The sequence below is a fragment of the Camelina sativa genome, chromosome 2 (assembly GCF_030686135.1).
Source record: "Camelina sativa cultivar CO46 ecotype springtype chromosome 2, ASM3068613v1".
Lineage (NCBI taxonomy): Eukaryota > Viridiplantae > Streptophyta > Magnoliopsida > Brassicales > Brassicaceae > Camelina > Camelina sativa.
In genome coordinates, this window is record NC_141881.1 from 10,828,307 (window position 1) to 10,840,406 (window position 12,100).

General features: G+C 40.4%; 1 pseudogene; it reads left to right on the top strand.

The window, feature by feature from the left end:
• The first annotated feature begins 700 nt into the window (after positions 1-700).
• The window catches only part of LOC109126523 (uncharacterized), a 59,513-nt pseudogene continuing 48,113 nt past the window's right edge, over positions 701-12,100 (top strand).

A 12,100-nucleotide genomic window follows, 5' to 3' on the forward strand; every position in this document is an offset into this window, starting at 1 on the left:
GTCCATAAATTTTCTGGTCTCTTTTAAAGTCTAGTCTGTTTTCCAACTCAAACTAATGTTGTACATGATGTAAAAACGCTATTTTCTTTGAATCTAATTTAACATTATTTCAAAAAAAAAAAAAAAAAAGAGAAAGAACAGAACAAAATAAAAAGAGATCCGATAAAAGAAGTTTACGAAGAAAAAACTTGTTTGATTCAATATTTTCTCTCAAGTTTTTAGTTTTTTTTGTTTTTACAATAAACGAAACTGCATGTGTAAACTTGAATTCAACGTCAGGGAAGTTTCTGGCAAAAAAAAAAAAAAACGTCAGGGAAGTTTATGTCCTTGTTAGGCCAGACCCCTTCACACATTCTCAAGACACATTGGTGTTGAGTCTCCAAAATTTTTGAGATTTTTAGTAACATAAATAGACCTCAAAATGTATTTTATTGCAAAAATAGGCCTCAATTTTATGAAAGTTATAGATTTGTCGTCAATTTGTAAATTTATCTATTTTGTTATTGCAAAAATATGTCTCATTTCTGAAATTTTGAAGATTTGGTTTCAGTTTTAATTTTTATCTATAAAATTCATAAGAAAAAAATTTGTTTTGTATTGGACCACAAATTTCACTGGACCGGCTCTGGTCCTTGTGTTCACAACAACGGTTAGAATTGGATATACCAAAAATGGAAAAGAGAAAAAAACTACTAATAAAATGGCGGGAAGATTGCAAATCTCATGTGATGGAAGAAGAAGCCCAGTGGGAAAGCTCCGGCAAGTGGGATTGTCTCCCTGGACGATGACAGAACTTTAAGTTTACAGGGGAAGACGCTACTTATTTTTTGTGCAGTGGTTGCAACGGCAAGAACCATGAAGAATATAAAAAGGCCCCAGTTGAGATCAAACACCATCTTCATCGACAACATTCTCTCCAGCTTGTCTTGTTGGATGAGGACAGCATTCATGGGAGATGCCATTGTTGTGATAATCTTCTCAAAGAGATATTTTATTATTGCTTGTGTTGCGGTTTTGCTATGAGTATGGACTGCGTGAAGAAACCATTGCCGGTCCGGTATTATTGGATGCCCTATGCACAATCCGGTTTAGAGGCCTTAGAACAATTTTTTTTGTACCCTTTATATTAAAGAAAAAAATTATGGACCTTTTTTTAATAGATTCACACAAAAAATTTAAATTTTTGACCCAAATTCATACTAAAATCTGATTTTTCAAGTAAAAATCTATAAAATTGAACATTTTCTACAGACTTACTTAGATAAAACTTCAAAAAAAAGCCTTAATTATTAAAGAAAAAAGAAAACAAATTTGGGACCCTAAGCCTTCGTTTGGGTTGCTTCCCCTCCGGGCCGTCCTTGGAAGAAACCACCAGTCTTATCTAAAGACCACCTGAACTGCGGGAGAATACTCGTCCTCTGTTTCCAAGACACGCTTCCTTACCTTGCAACCACTGTCTCTTTGCCGATTCAAGCTACCCTTTTGAGTCTGAGCTCATATCACTCCTCACTCAACTAATATTCTGCTCAGACGATGTACTTTGGAACTGGGGTTTCATTTCTAAGGCAGCATCACTTTTTACTCAAATAATCTCCATGGTCAGTTCAACGGATTTAAATTCGCAACCAAAGACGGAGTCGGAACTCATGTCCCTCATTACTCAAACAATCTCTCTATTCAACTCTATGGATTTAGATTTCTAGCCGAAGCCGCTGTCCAAGTTCATATCACTCTTGTCTCAGAATATATCTTTCCATAAGTTTATTTATGCGTCGAGGAGTACGATGAAGCTGGAAAAGGAGCTCTTTCAAAACATCTTGACTCTGGACCCAGAGCCAGAGTTTATTTCCTTATCTATCGAATATTCAGTGAAACAACCATCTTTTTTTATATATATAATAAATACAATATATAATTAAGCATCTCATACTACTTAATTAAACCAACCCAAACCACAACTCAACATTAATCCAACAATAACCATTAAGCACATCGGAAACATACCAATAATAGAGAAACGATACATTATCAATACAATAACATTCCTATCCAATCTATCCAGCAACCTAACATAACTCTAACCAAGGTTCCAACATAAATAATATAACCAACATCACACAAACAAGACCCTAGATCATCATCCTCCTCATCGCCATGATTCCACGCTACACATTACCTGCACCACAAGCACAATGAGATACGTGAGTATTACCAGAAATACCCAGTGAGACGATCCTCCCATCTACGAGCTATACACACAAGCAAATCAAGAGTACAACCACAAATAAAACATAACAAACTAGCCATTGAACAGAACATCTAATAACACATTCATCACACCTACACAACTTCACACAAAACAAGTTATACAACCCAATCGCTTAGATAAGTAAACTGTTTTGGTGTTCAAAGTAAACTGTTTCATTCTTCAGTTTCGATTCTCTTTCCTCCTTCTTCTGTGAAATCCCGATTTCATAGACATGCGGAGAGGCTTAAAAGAATTGATTTGGCCAGCTATGTCAGTAAAGTGCACTTATCTTTTTGGTCAAGGGTCATGAGAGAACTCCACAGTTAAGCGTGCTTATGCTGGGGTAGTCTACGGATGGGTGACCTTCCGGGAAGTGATTGTCGGAACTGTGCGAGTGAGGACAAAACAAAGGAAAAGATCATGTGGTGATTTGTAGGCACAATAACAAGTCTTTAAAGCCTCCCAGACGTAGCAAACCGACAGTCGGATAAAGATGGGCTCACGGGTCTAGTGAGAAGACGTGAGGCCCATTAAACGAGGTGGGTCCATGGGCCGGGAGTGGATATGGGCCTACTAAGAGGTGGCGGTCAGGGCGTTACATGTTCAAGCTGTCCGAGTGATGAGTCTCATATCGTCTACTATCCCCCCCCCCCAAACTTGGCGTGGGTGGAACATCGATGCTGAGTTTGGAGGGAAGAGCAGCAAACGGCCCTAAAGGTAGCAATTTGGTAAAGATGTCGGCGATCTGGAGGTAGTTCGGTATGTGAGTGACGATGACGTTACCGAGAACAACCTGTTTGCGGACATAGTGATAATGAGTCATGAAGTGCTTGGTACGCTTGTGAAAGGCTGGATTCGCCGAGAGATACACAGACGAGAGGTTATCGTAGTAGAGCTCTGGAGTGTGATGAAGAGGAATCCCTAGCTCTTTCATAATTTCGTAGAACCAGGTAAATTTCAGAAGGTGCTTCTGACATAGCTATGTATTCTGCCTCTGTAGAACTTTTATAGACAATATTTTGCCTTAGAGATTGCCATGAGATGATGTTACTGCCTAGGAAGGTATAAAAACCACCAGTAGATCGACTTGTAGTCTTGCAGCCTCCATAATCACTATCGCTGTAAACTTGTAGTCTGAAATCCTTATTCTTGTTGAAAGAAATACCCATTGTGACTGTCTCTTTAATGTATCTGAGTATTCTTTTGAGGAGATGGAAGTCAGAGACCGTTGGTGCATGCATCTTCTAGCAGACAAAATTGACAGCGAACTGGATGTTGGAATGTCATATATTATTTATTTTTATTGATGATTTCAGGTTAACTGTATGCACCAACATGCAAGTGATATTAACTAAGAAATTAATTATGATTGATTCACAAGGTTCTGAAATCTCAGAAATTGATTTAGCAATTATCATTAAATTAGCTCATCAGGACTCTGACATGCCTTCTTATCTAACTAATTTTGTCTAAGTTTTTTTTTTCTTTGTTTGTTGATGTATAAGCTTTACATTCTTAAGACGTAATAAGACCAATAGAATGTGAAACTGATTATCTATTGGGGCTACATATATGGATCAATAATTATGTCACGCGGAGAAACATGTTTTTTAAAAAAAAAACCCTTTCACATTAAATTTCACTCGAAATTAATTATATTAAAATTTCATATCACATTGTGTTATGTTTGTTTAAGGTGTTATCCAGTACTTGCATTTGTATACGTGAACTATTTATGCACGTTTTACTTCGAGTGGACTAGGATTTACCAATATTTGTACTAATAAGCAAGACGATGCGTGAGATTGGTTATAATATAATACAGTTTTCTTTTAATTTGGTTTACAGTTTGTTTTTGGTTAATATTTGGTTTATTTATGTTTGGTTTTGATTTTATACAACAATGCTGGTTCAGAAAGTTCTGCGCCCGATCTTTTTGTCTTATTTCCCACATATGGTTTACATTAATTCAGTTATACTAAGCACAAATGGCTTCATCTTTGGCAATTGTTTGCACAAATATTCAATTTTTTGTATTGACATTTTTGTTAGAATATAAGTTATTGTTATATATATGTAGTATTACTTTGATGATGCTGGAATGAAATTTAGGTTGATGGTGTACCAATATGCATTTTTTTAATGACAAAAGAGAATATCGTACTGCAACAGATCTTTTATGGACTTGAAGACAATCTCGTTGAAGACTTGACGTCGACTTCAAGATTGTTGCTACCAGAAATGGTAATGAGATGTAAAAGTTGGAATCTCAATAGATACTATATGTTAAGGTTTGACTAATGTATGTGAAACAAATGTCTTAAAATTATTCAAGAGTTGGAAAGAGCAAATAGTATTTACCCAGAGTATTCGGATTAATCTATGGTGGTTCATTAAATTGGAGTAAACCTAATTAAGTTAACAAAAGAAAAATTGAAGTTGAAGCAGGTTTTTACTTCTTATCTATTGGCTCATTTACTATTGTAATACATAAGTTTACTTCTTATCTATTTTCACCAAAAATACTATTATTAGTTTTATTCTCCAAAAATACCACAAAACGAAAACTAAAATATTCATCATAAAAAAATAAAAGTTATATCATAAACACTAAGACCAATCTTCTAAAAACTATGCTCTAAATCTTAAATATTTATCCCAATCCTAAAAAAAAAAAATTCCAAACCCTTGAAAATTAATTTTTTTATGTTTGTGGTATTTTTAAAAATTAAACTGGTAGTGGCATTTTGGGAAAAAAACTTAAAAGTGTGGTATTATGAATAACTTCTCTAAATTTAATCCTCAAAATTATTAATACATAAATTCAATCCTATTTTTTTTAATAATGTTATTATTAAATTAATAATGCTTTTATTATTTAGTTGTTATCGTGTTTTGAAAAATTTAATCTAACATAACAAAAAAACAATATACATATACTGTGGATCAACAAACATCACTATATAGATAATGGTCTAGAAAAATACTTCTGCATCAATTACAAATTTATGACACTTGCATAGTTTTCAATAGTACAATTATTTTTTGATATATATGTGATAAACATGAACAAGAAAACTCATGATATTTATATAGAAATAAAAGCCAACCACCATATATATTTTTGTTTATAAGACAAAACTTATATGAAAAAAAAAATCTAAAAATATGTGGGATAAAATAATAAACAGAAACCTAAAATATGTGAACAAAAAAAACCTATAAAATAAATTTTTATCCTTTCAAAAGTAATATCACTTTTAGAAAGAGAAAAAAATACTACATAAAAAGTTCAAAAAAAAAAAATTATAACTTAAATCTTTAGGATTGTTTGAGAAAGGTTCTTATTTTCGTGATCTTTTTGATGATAAGACTTGAAATATTGTATTAACAAAACTAAGTCTTATTATCAAAAAGATGACAAAAATAACAAAAATAAGAACCCTACACATCAATGATCCTTTCACATTAAAAATATGATGTAAAATTTTGAATTAAATTTGTAAACTAAAAAAACAAAAAGGAATGAAAAAAGAGATTTGGAGTACGACTTACATTATATTAATACATTCTAAATTTAGACTCTTTGGCTAAATAAAAATGAATTCGATATAAATCGTTTCCCATCAACCCATAAATCGTTCTCCACCTCTCTTTTGTTATGGTTGGTTAATCACTTGGATGTGCGATACGAAAAAGAGAATCAACATCCAAACCTAAGACCTGATGATAGTCAAACGGTTTTTAGTATCTGAAGTACAGAAGTTGATGCGAGCGCCAGACGTCTCACGGTACGGACAGAATCGAATGCTCTTGGGCCAAGCGAACTAGGAGCAACTTCTCTCGGACAAGGCGCGGTAGATCGACTCTAGAGAGAAAACAAACGGTGGAAACGGTGTTTCGCGGCAAACAAACGAACGGATTGAAAGTTTGAACTTTGGTCACATCGTGGTCGAGCGGTTATGGTTGCGGTACGGTATGGATGGTGGAGTTGCGGAACGGCTAGCGAACCAAAGATGGAACGATGACGATGATGGATCAAACGACGACACGCGAGGGCTGGCTCGTCTCGCGATACAGTCAGACTAGTCAACGGCAAACCCGGTTCGAGGTCGGCTAGGGTTTCTCGGTAGAAGAATCCCGGATTGGTTCTAAGGAGAGGAATGAGACAAAAGTCAAATATTCTCTCTTTGAAAAAGTTTTTATTTTTATTCAAGTCTGATTTTACAAGAAATAAGAGAGGGTTTAAATGGAGCTAGGTTTAGAGGAGACTAGGGACACGCGAACTCGCAATGGTCTGCACACGTTGCCCTTGACGTGTTCTCTTTGAAATAGAACACGTCACTCTTCTAAGTGGCTTAAACACAACCACACACGTCACTCTACTTAATGTTACAAAAGAGAGGGTTCTATAAATTGTTCAAAACGCAAAGCATAAATAAAAACAATACGTCTTTGGTCTTGGGACGGGAAGCGTCCTTGACCTCAAACGTTTGCGCTAAAGCTCCTCGCCTCGTTAAAACCTCGTGGGACAAACCTGGAGTGAGGAAAAAGAGTATGATTACTTGCTCTAACGACTTGGTTCCGTGCGAACGGTCTCTTCTAGAACTTCTTCGGTCGGGTCGTGGTCTCGGACGAAAGCTTGGACAAATAGGTTGATCTTCTGCCTGGTGGACTTGGAAGAACTCTTAGACCTTGTCGTGGCTCCCAGAGAGATTTATGGTATGTTGGCTGGCCGTTGTCCCATGAACGGTGTAAGCGTCTTGGTTGTGTCCGGTGCGTCTCGGTCAGGTTCCGGTCCCGTGCTCACATCATTCCCTCCCCCTTGAAATGGTTTTGTCCCCAAAACTTCTTCGTCGTCACCTGCGTCAAACGGAACAAGATCAGTAACATTAAAGGAGGTTGACGTATTATACTCACCTGGTAGTTCAAGGCGGTAGGTGTTGTCGTTGATCTTCTTGATGACTATGAACGGTCCGTCGCCACGTGGGCTAAGCTTGTCCTTCCTCTTCTGTTGGAATCGCTCTGGTCTTAGGTGCAACAAAACCCAATCTCCTAGCTTGAATAACATAGGCTTGCATCCGCGGTTCAAGAAACGCGCATACTGTTCGGTCCTCCTTTCTATGTTTGCCCGAACCTCCTCATGAAGCTTCTTGACTAACTCGGCTCTCACGGCTTCGTCTTGACTCTTGACCTCGTCCGGTGGTAAAGGTAAAAGATCCATCGGCGTAAGAGGCTTGAACCCATAAGCGACCTCGAACGGTGACTTCTTGGTGGACGAGTGAACGGCCTGACTGTACGCGAACTTGATGAGTGGGACGCACTCGAGCCACGATCCTTTGTTGTTCGCGATCGCTGTCCGAATTATGGCTCCAATAGATAGATTCACGATCTCGGTCTGGCCGTCGGTTTGCGGATGTGCGGCGGTAGAATATAACAGTTTGGTGCCAAGCTTCTTCCACAAGGTTCGCCAGAAATGGCCAAGGAACTTCGGGTCTCGATCCGATATGATGGTTCGCGGTAAACCATGGAGCCGGATTACTTGATTGAAGAAGAGGTTGGCTAGTTGCACCGCGTCATGGTTCTTGTTGCACAGAATGAAGTGCGCCATCTTCGAGAAACGATCCACCACGACCATCAAGCTGTCCTTATAGTGTAAGAGCGGTAAACCAAGGACAAAATCCATCGATAGGTCGATCCACGGCCCTGTCGACACCGGTAGAGGCATGTATAGGCCGTGAGGGTGGGTAGTTGACTTGGACGCTCGGCACACCACACAACGCCCACAATGCTTCTCCACCATGCTTCGCATCTTTGGCCAATAAAAGTGTTCTTGGAGCACGACCAAAGTCTTCGTGATGCCAAAATGTCCGGACAAACCTCCACTTGCGCTTCTCGGACCAGCAACTCCCGGATAGAACCGCTAGGAATGCAAAGTCGCCGGCCCCGGAATAGAAAACCATCGTGCACATAGAAATCGGTGAAAATGCCCTTGCCGTGGTTCTTGAAGCAATCTCCGAGCTTGGCATCATTGGCGTATGCTTCCTTGATGCTCTCGAACCCCAAGACCTTGGCGTCCATAGTGGTGATCAAGGCGTGTCTCTGTGATAAGGCATCGGCGACGATGTTTTCTTTGCCCTTCTTATACTTGATCACGTTCGGGAAAGACTCGAAGAAATCCTGCCATTTTGCATGTCTTCTCTTGAGGTTTGTCTGGCCGCGTAAGTGTTTCAATGTCTCGTGATCAGTGTGAATCACGAACTCCCGGGGCAATAGATAATGTTGCCAGGTCTCCATGGCTCGGACCAAAGCATACAGTTCCTTGTCGTACGTCGGGTAATTGAGGGTGGCGCCGCTTAGTTTCTCACTGAAGTAGGCCACCGGTTTGCCTCCTTGAGTGAGAACCGCTCTGATGCCTACACCGGACGCATCACACTCTACTTCGAACGTCATGTTGAAGTTGGGCAGAACAAGTAGGGGAGCTTGAGTGAGACGCCGTTTAAGTTCTTTGAAAGCTCGCTCTTGCTCCTCTCCCCATTTGAACTCCTGGTTCTTCTTGATCACCGCGGTAAAGGGGCGCCGCTGTAGTGACCCTCACCCAGGGGTAAAGTTTTGACGTGATTTCAAGTCCAAAAGACCCAGAAAAGAAGCCAGCAAGAGGAGCTGAAAGTTTGATGAAGGGAAGTCTGAGAAAAGTTTAACGGACCAAGAGTTGTCCGAGTCGTACCGCCCGTACCGTCCGAGACGCATCGTCCGGCAGTCGCCGAGAAATACCGAGAGTACCGAGTACTCGAGAAAGTGCCGAGTACTCGAGGAAGATATCGAGTACCCGAGAGAAAGTTGTCGAGTACCCGGGAGAGAGTTGTTGAGTACCAGAGAGAGTTACCGAGTACTCGAGAAAGTTACCGAGTACTCGAGGAAGTTGCCGAGTATCCGAGAAAGTGTCGAGTACCTGAAGGAAGCTGCCGATGGATGCCGATAATTCCCGAGAGAGCTGCCGAGGATCGACGATGGTCGACCGAGAGTATTAAAAGTCTTCCCCACCAAAAATCACTTAAGTCAAGGAAGTTAGTGGATTATTATTTTAATCAAGAAGACTTAAGGGAATTAGTGGGATGAATATTTTATTCAAGAAGACTTAGTGGAGAGTTAGTGGAGAATTAAAGAATTCAAGAAGGCTAAGTGGAAATAAAGGTGGCTAATCAAGATGCTTCCAAGTGTTGAGTGTGCTCTAATACACTCTAAGGGAGAGAGTGCATGTGACTCTCATTGGTCGACTCCACCGCCCAAATTCCCTATAAATAAGCTCTCATTCCTCTCATTTTCTCACAAAGAAAGAAGGGGTAAGTTGAGAGAAATTAAGAGAGAAAGAAGAGAAAGAGTGAGTGTTGTGAGAGAAAGAAGAAGGTGTTGCGAGAGAAGGAAGAAGGTCCAAGAGAAGACTATCGACCAACGACCATCAACGTTAGATCGATAAGGAAATCAATTCTAACCGAAGGAGAGTTCCGAGTTGCCGCGAGAAGACCTTCATCAAAGGAGATCATTCGTCGACAGTTTACTGTGAGTTCAGGCACATATTTGCATCGGCTTAGATGGAGAGTTGAAAACTTCCATCTAGTGCGCGGATTTGCATGTCGCATGTAGATGCATTTACTTGAAGTTCTTTTATGTTTTCTTGTTTAAATGCATGCATGGTGAGGTTGTGCTAGTTGCTAGATCGAGATGATCTAGTAACAAAGGCGAGTTTTGGTTGAGATGCTTGTAAAATTATAGGTTTGTGAACCGTATAAATTCAAGTATAAACTTCGGTGAGATCTTAAGGCGCTTTAGTCCGCGAGAAATTCCGGCTAAGTGTTTAAGATTTGGTATGGCTATCCTTCCCATTCTGTGCCACATGCAGCCGCGACATGCAACCCATGTTCGTGTGTGTGCAGGGTTGGTCACGAAGAGCTCGGAGGTTACTGGGCTCGCTACCCTGGCTGAGGCTATTCTACACGACGGTGTAATTTTGGTTGATATCCAAACGCCTGCCTTTGTGGTTGCGTTTGGAGAATTCATGAGGGGTTGGGGAAGAGGAATGCATACCGGGCCCAGATAAATTAAACTTGTTAAAAACTGTTGTTTTTATTTCAAGTGATATGGTTGCATGTTGTTGCTTGTTATTGCATGTTGTTGCATGTTGTTGTTTATGGTTGCATGTAGTTGCGAGTAAGGGTGAAGTGGTTTTGTTAGCTTATTAGCTTCCGCATGCCATCTTTGATGGTTGTTGAGTTGTTTCGCTTGCTTGCATGTTAATCGCTTGCTTGTTGATGGCTTATGCTTGCGTGTTGTTTATCAATGCTTGCATGTTGCTTATTCATGTTCGCATGTTGGTATATTTGCGTGCATGTTGATTGTTAATGGGGAACTGGGGTTTGGAATTTATTTCTCTGCAGGAACCCTGAGCTCACTAAGTAATCTTAGATTACTTATGATAATATTGTTGTTCTGCAGGTAACCCTAGAGGGAACTAGAGGGCGTGGTGAATGATAGGACTCCGGAGTAGTTTTCTTTTTGGTGTCTATTGTAAAATTCAAAGTATGTTTATTTGCGAACCAAACTTTGGCATTAAGCCTTGTGAACTCTTTTGTGTAATCAGTTGTAGTAACTCTTTTAAGTTTTATTGAATCGGTTTTTCTTTTAAATCGAGCGAGTCGTACTGATATAGACTTAGTCCGAGTCGGCTCAACGCACGGCGTGTCTGTAGGGTTGCAAAGCCTTAAGGATGGGCCGTGTGGTCGGGAACCTCACCGAGGGACTGGTCGAAGGGCCTGATTTGTTCTCGCACTCGGCCGGACCTTTGATGAACGTTCCCATAGTAGCGTCCCGGCGTCGTTTGATGGCCTGGGTGGTCATAGCGCGGTTCGGGGGCATTACAACGGTGGTATCAGAGCATGGTTATGATGCTGTATAGGACTCGCATTTTTAAATGATTTATCGAGTCAAATGGTCGCAATAGATACTTAGGATAATCCGGATCGTTCATCACTTAGGGTTAGATGGGATTAAGTAAACCCTTTGTTGATCGTGGATGTAGATGTCTCGTCAAGGATCCGAAAGATCTAGGTCGACGTATCGTTCGCCGGACACAAGGAGGGGTTCAAGTCAGCAGTTTGGTCAGGAGGAATGGGGTTCGCAGTTTGATGATGCGCAAAGGGAAGAGTCGTTCCTAGATATGTATGGACCGGACATGTTTATGCCGGATTGGAATGTACCTGGTGCGACGCCAAGGTACACACCATTAATTTCAAATCGTTTTAGTACGTCGGAGGGTATGTACCCGCCAGGGTTTTCACCGTTTGGACCGTACGCCACTTATCCAACTCAGGACATGCCGGGTGTAGATCGAGCGCATGGAGAAGGACCAAGTGAGCAGAATGTGCCCGAGACCCAGCAGACACTTAAGATGGTCCAAGACCTCTTGAACCATATGATCCAGCAGCAGCAGTAGGATCAAGCAAATCGTGCAGCAGAAGATCCATCCGACCAGTTCCTTAAGCGAGTGATGTTGTTGCGAAACTTATGATTTCGTAAGTTCAAAGGAGACGCAAATGTTGTATTAGCAGACGCTTGGATAAAAGACCTAGAAAGTAATTTTGAGATGACAAGGTGCCCAGAGGAGTTTAGGAGACCAGTAGCGGTCAATTTCTTGGAAGAAGATGCTCGTGCATGGTGGGATACTGTAGTTTCTCGTTACCGGTTTCAGATTGTAACGTGGGGGATCTTTAAGAAGGAGTTCGAGCTGAAGTACTTTCCACCAGAGTCACGCGACCGATTGGAGAGTCAGTTTCTGCAGCTAGAACAAGGTGAAAT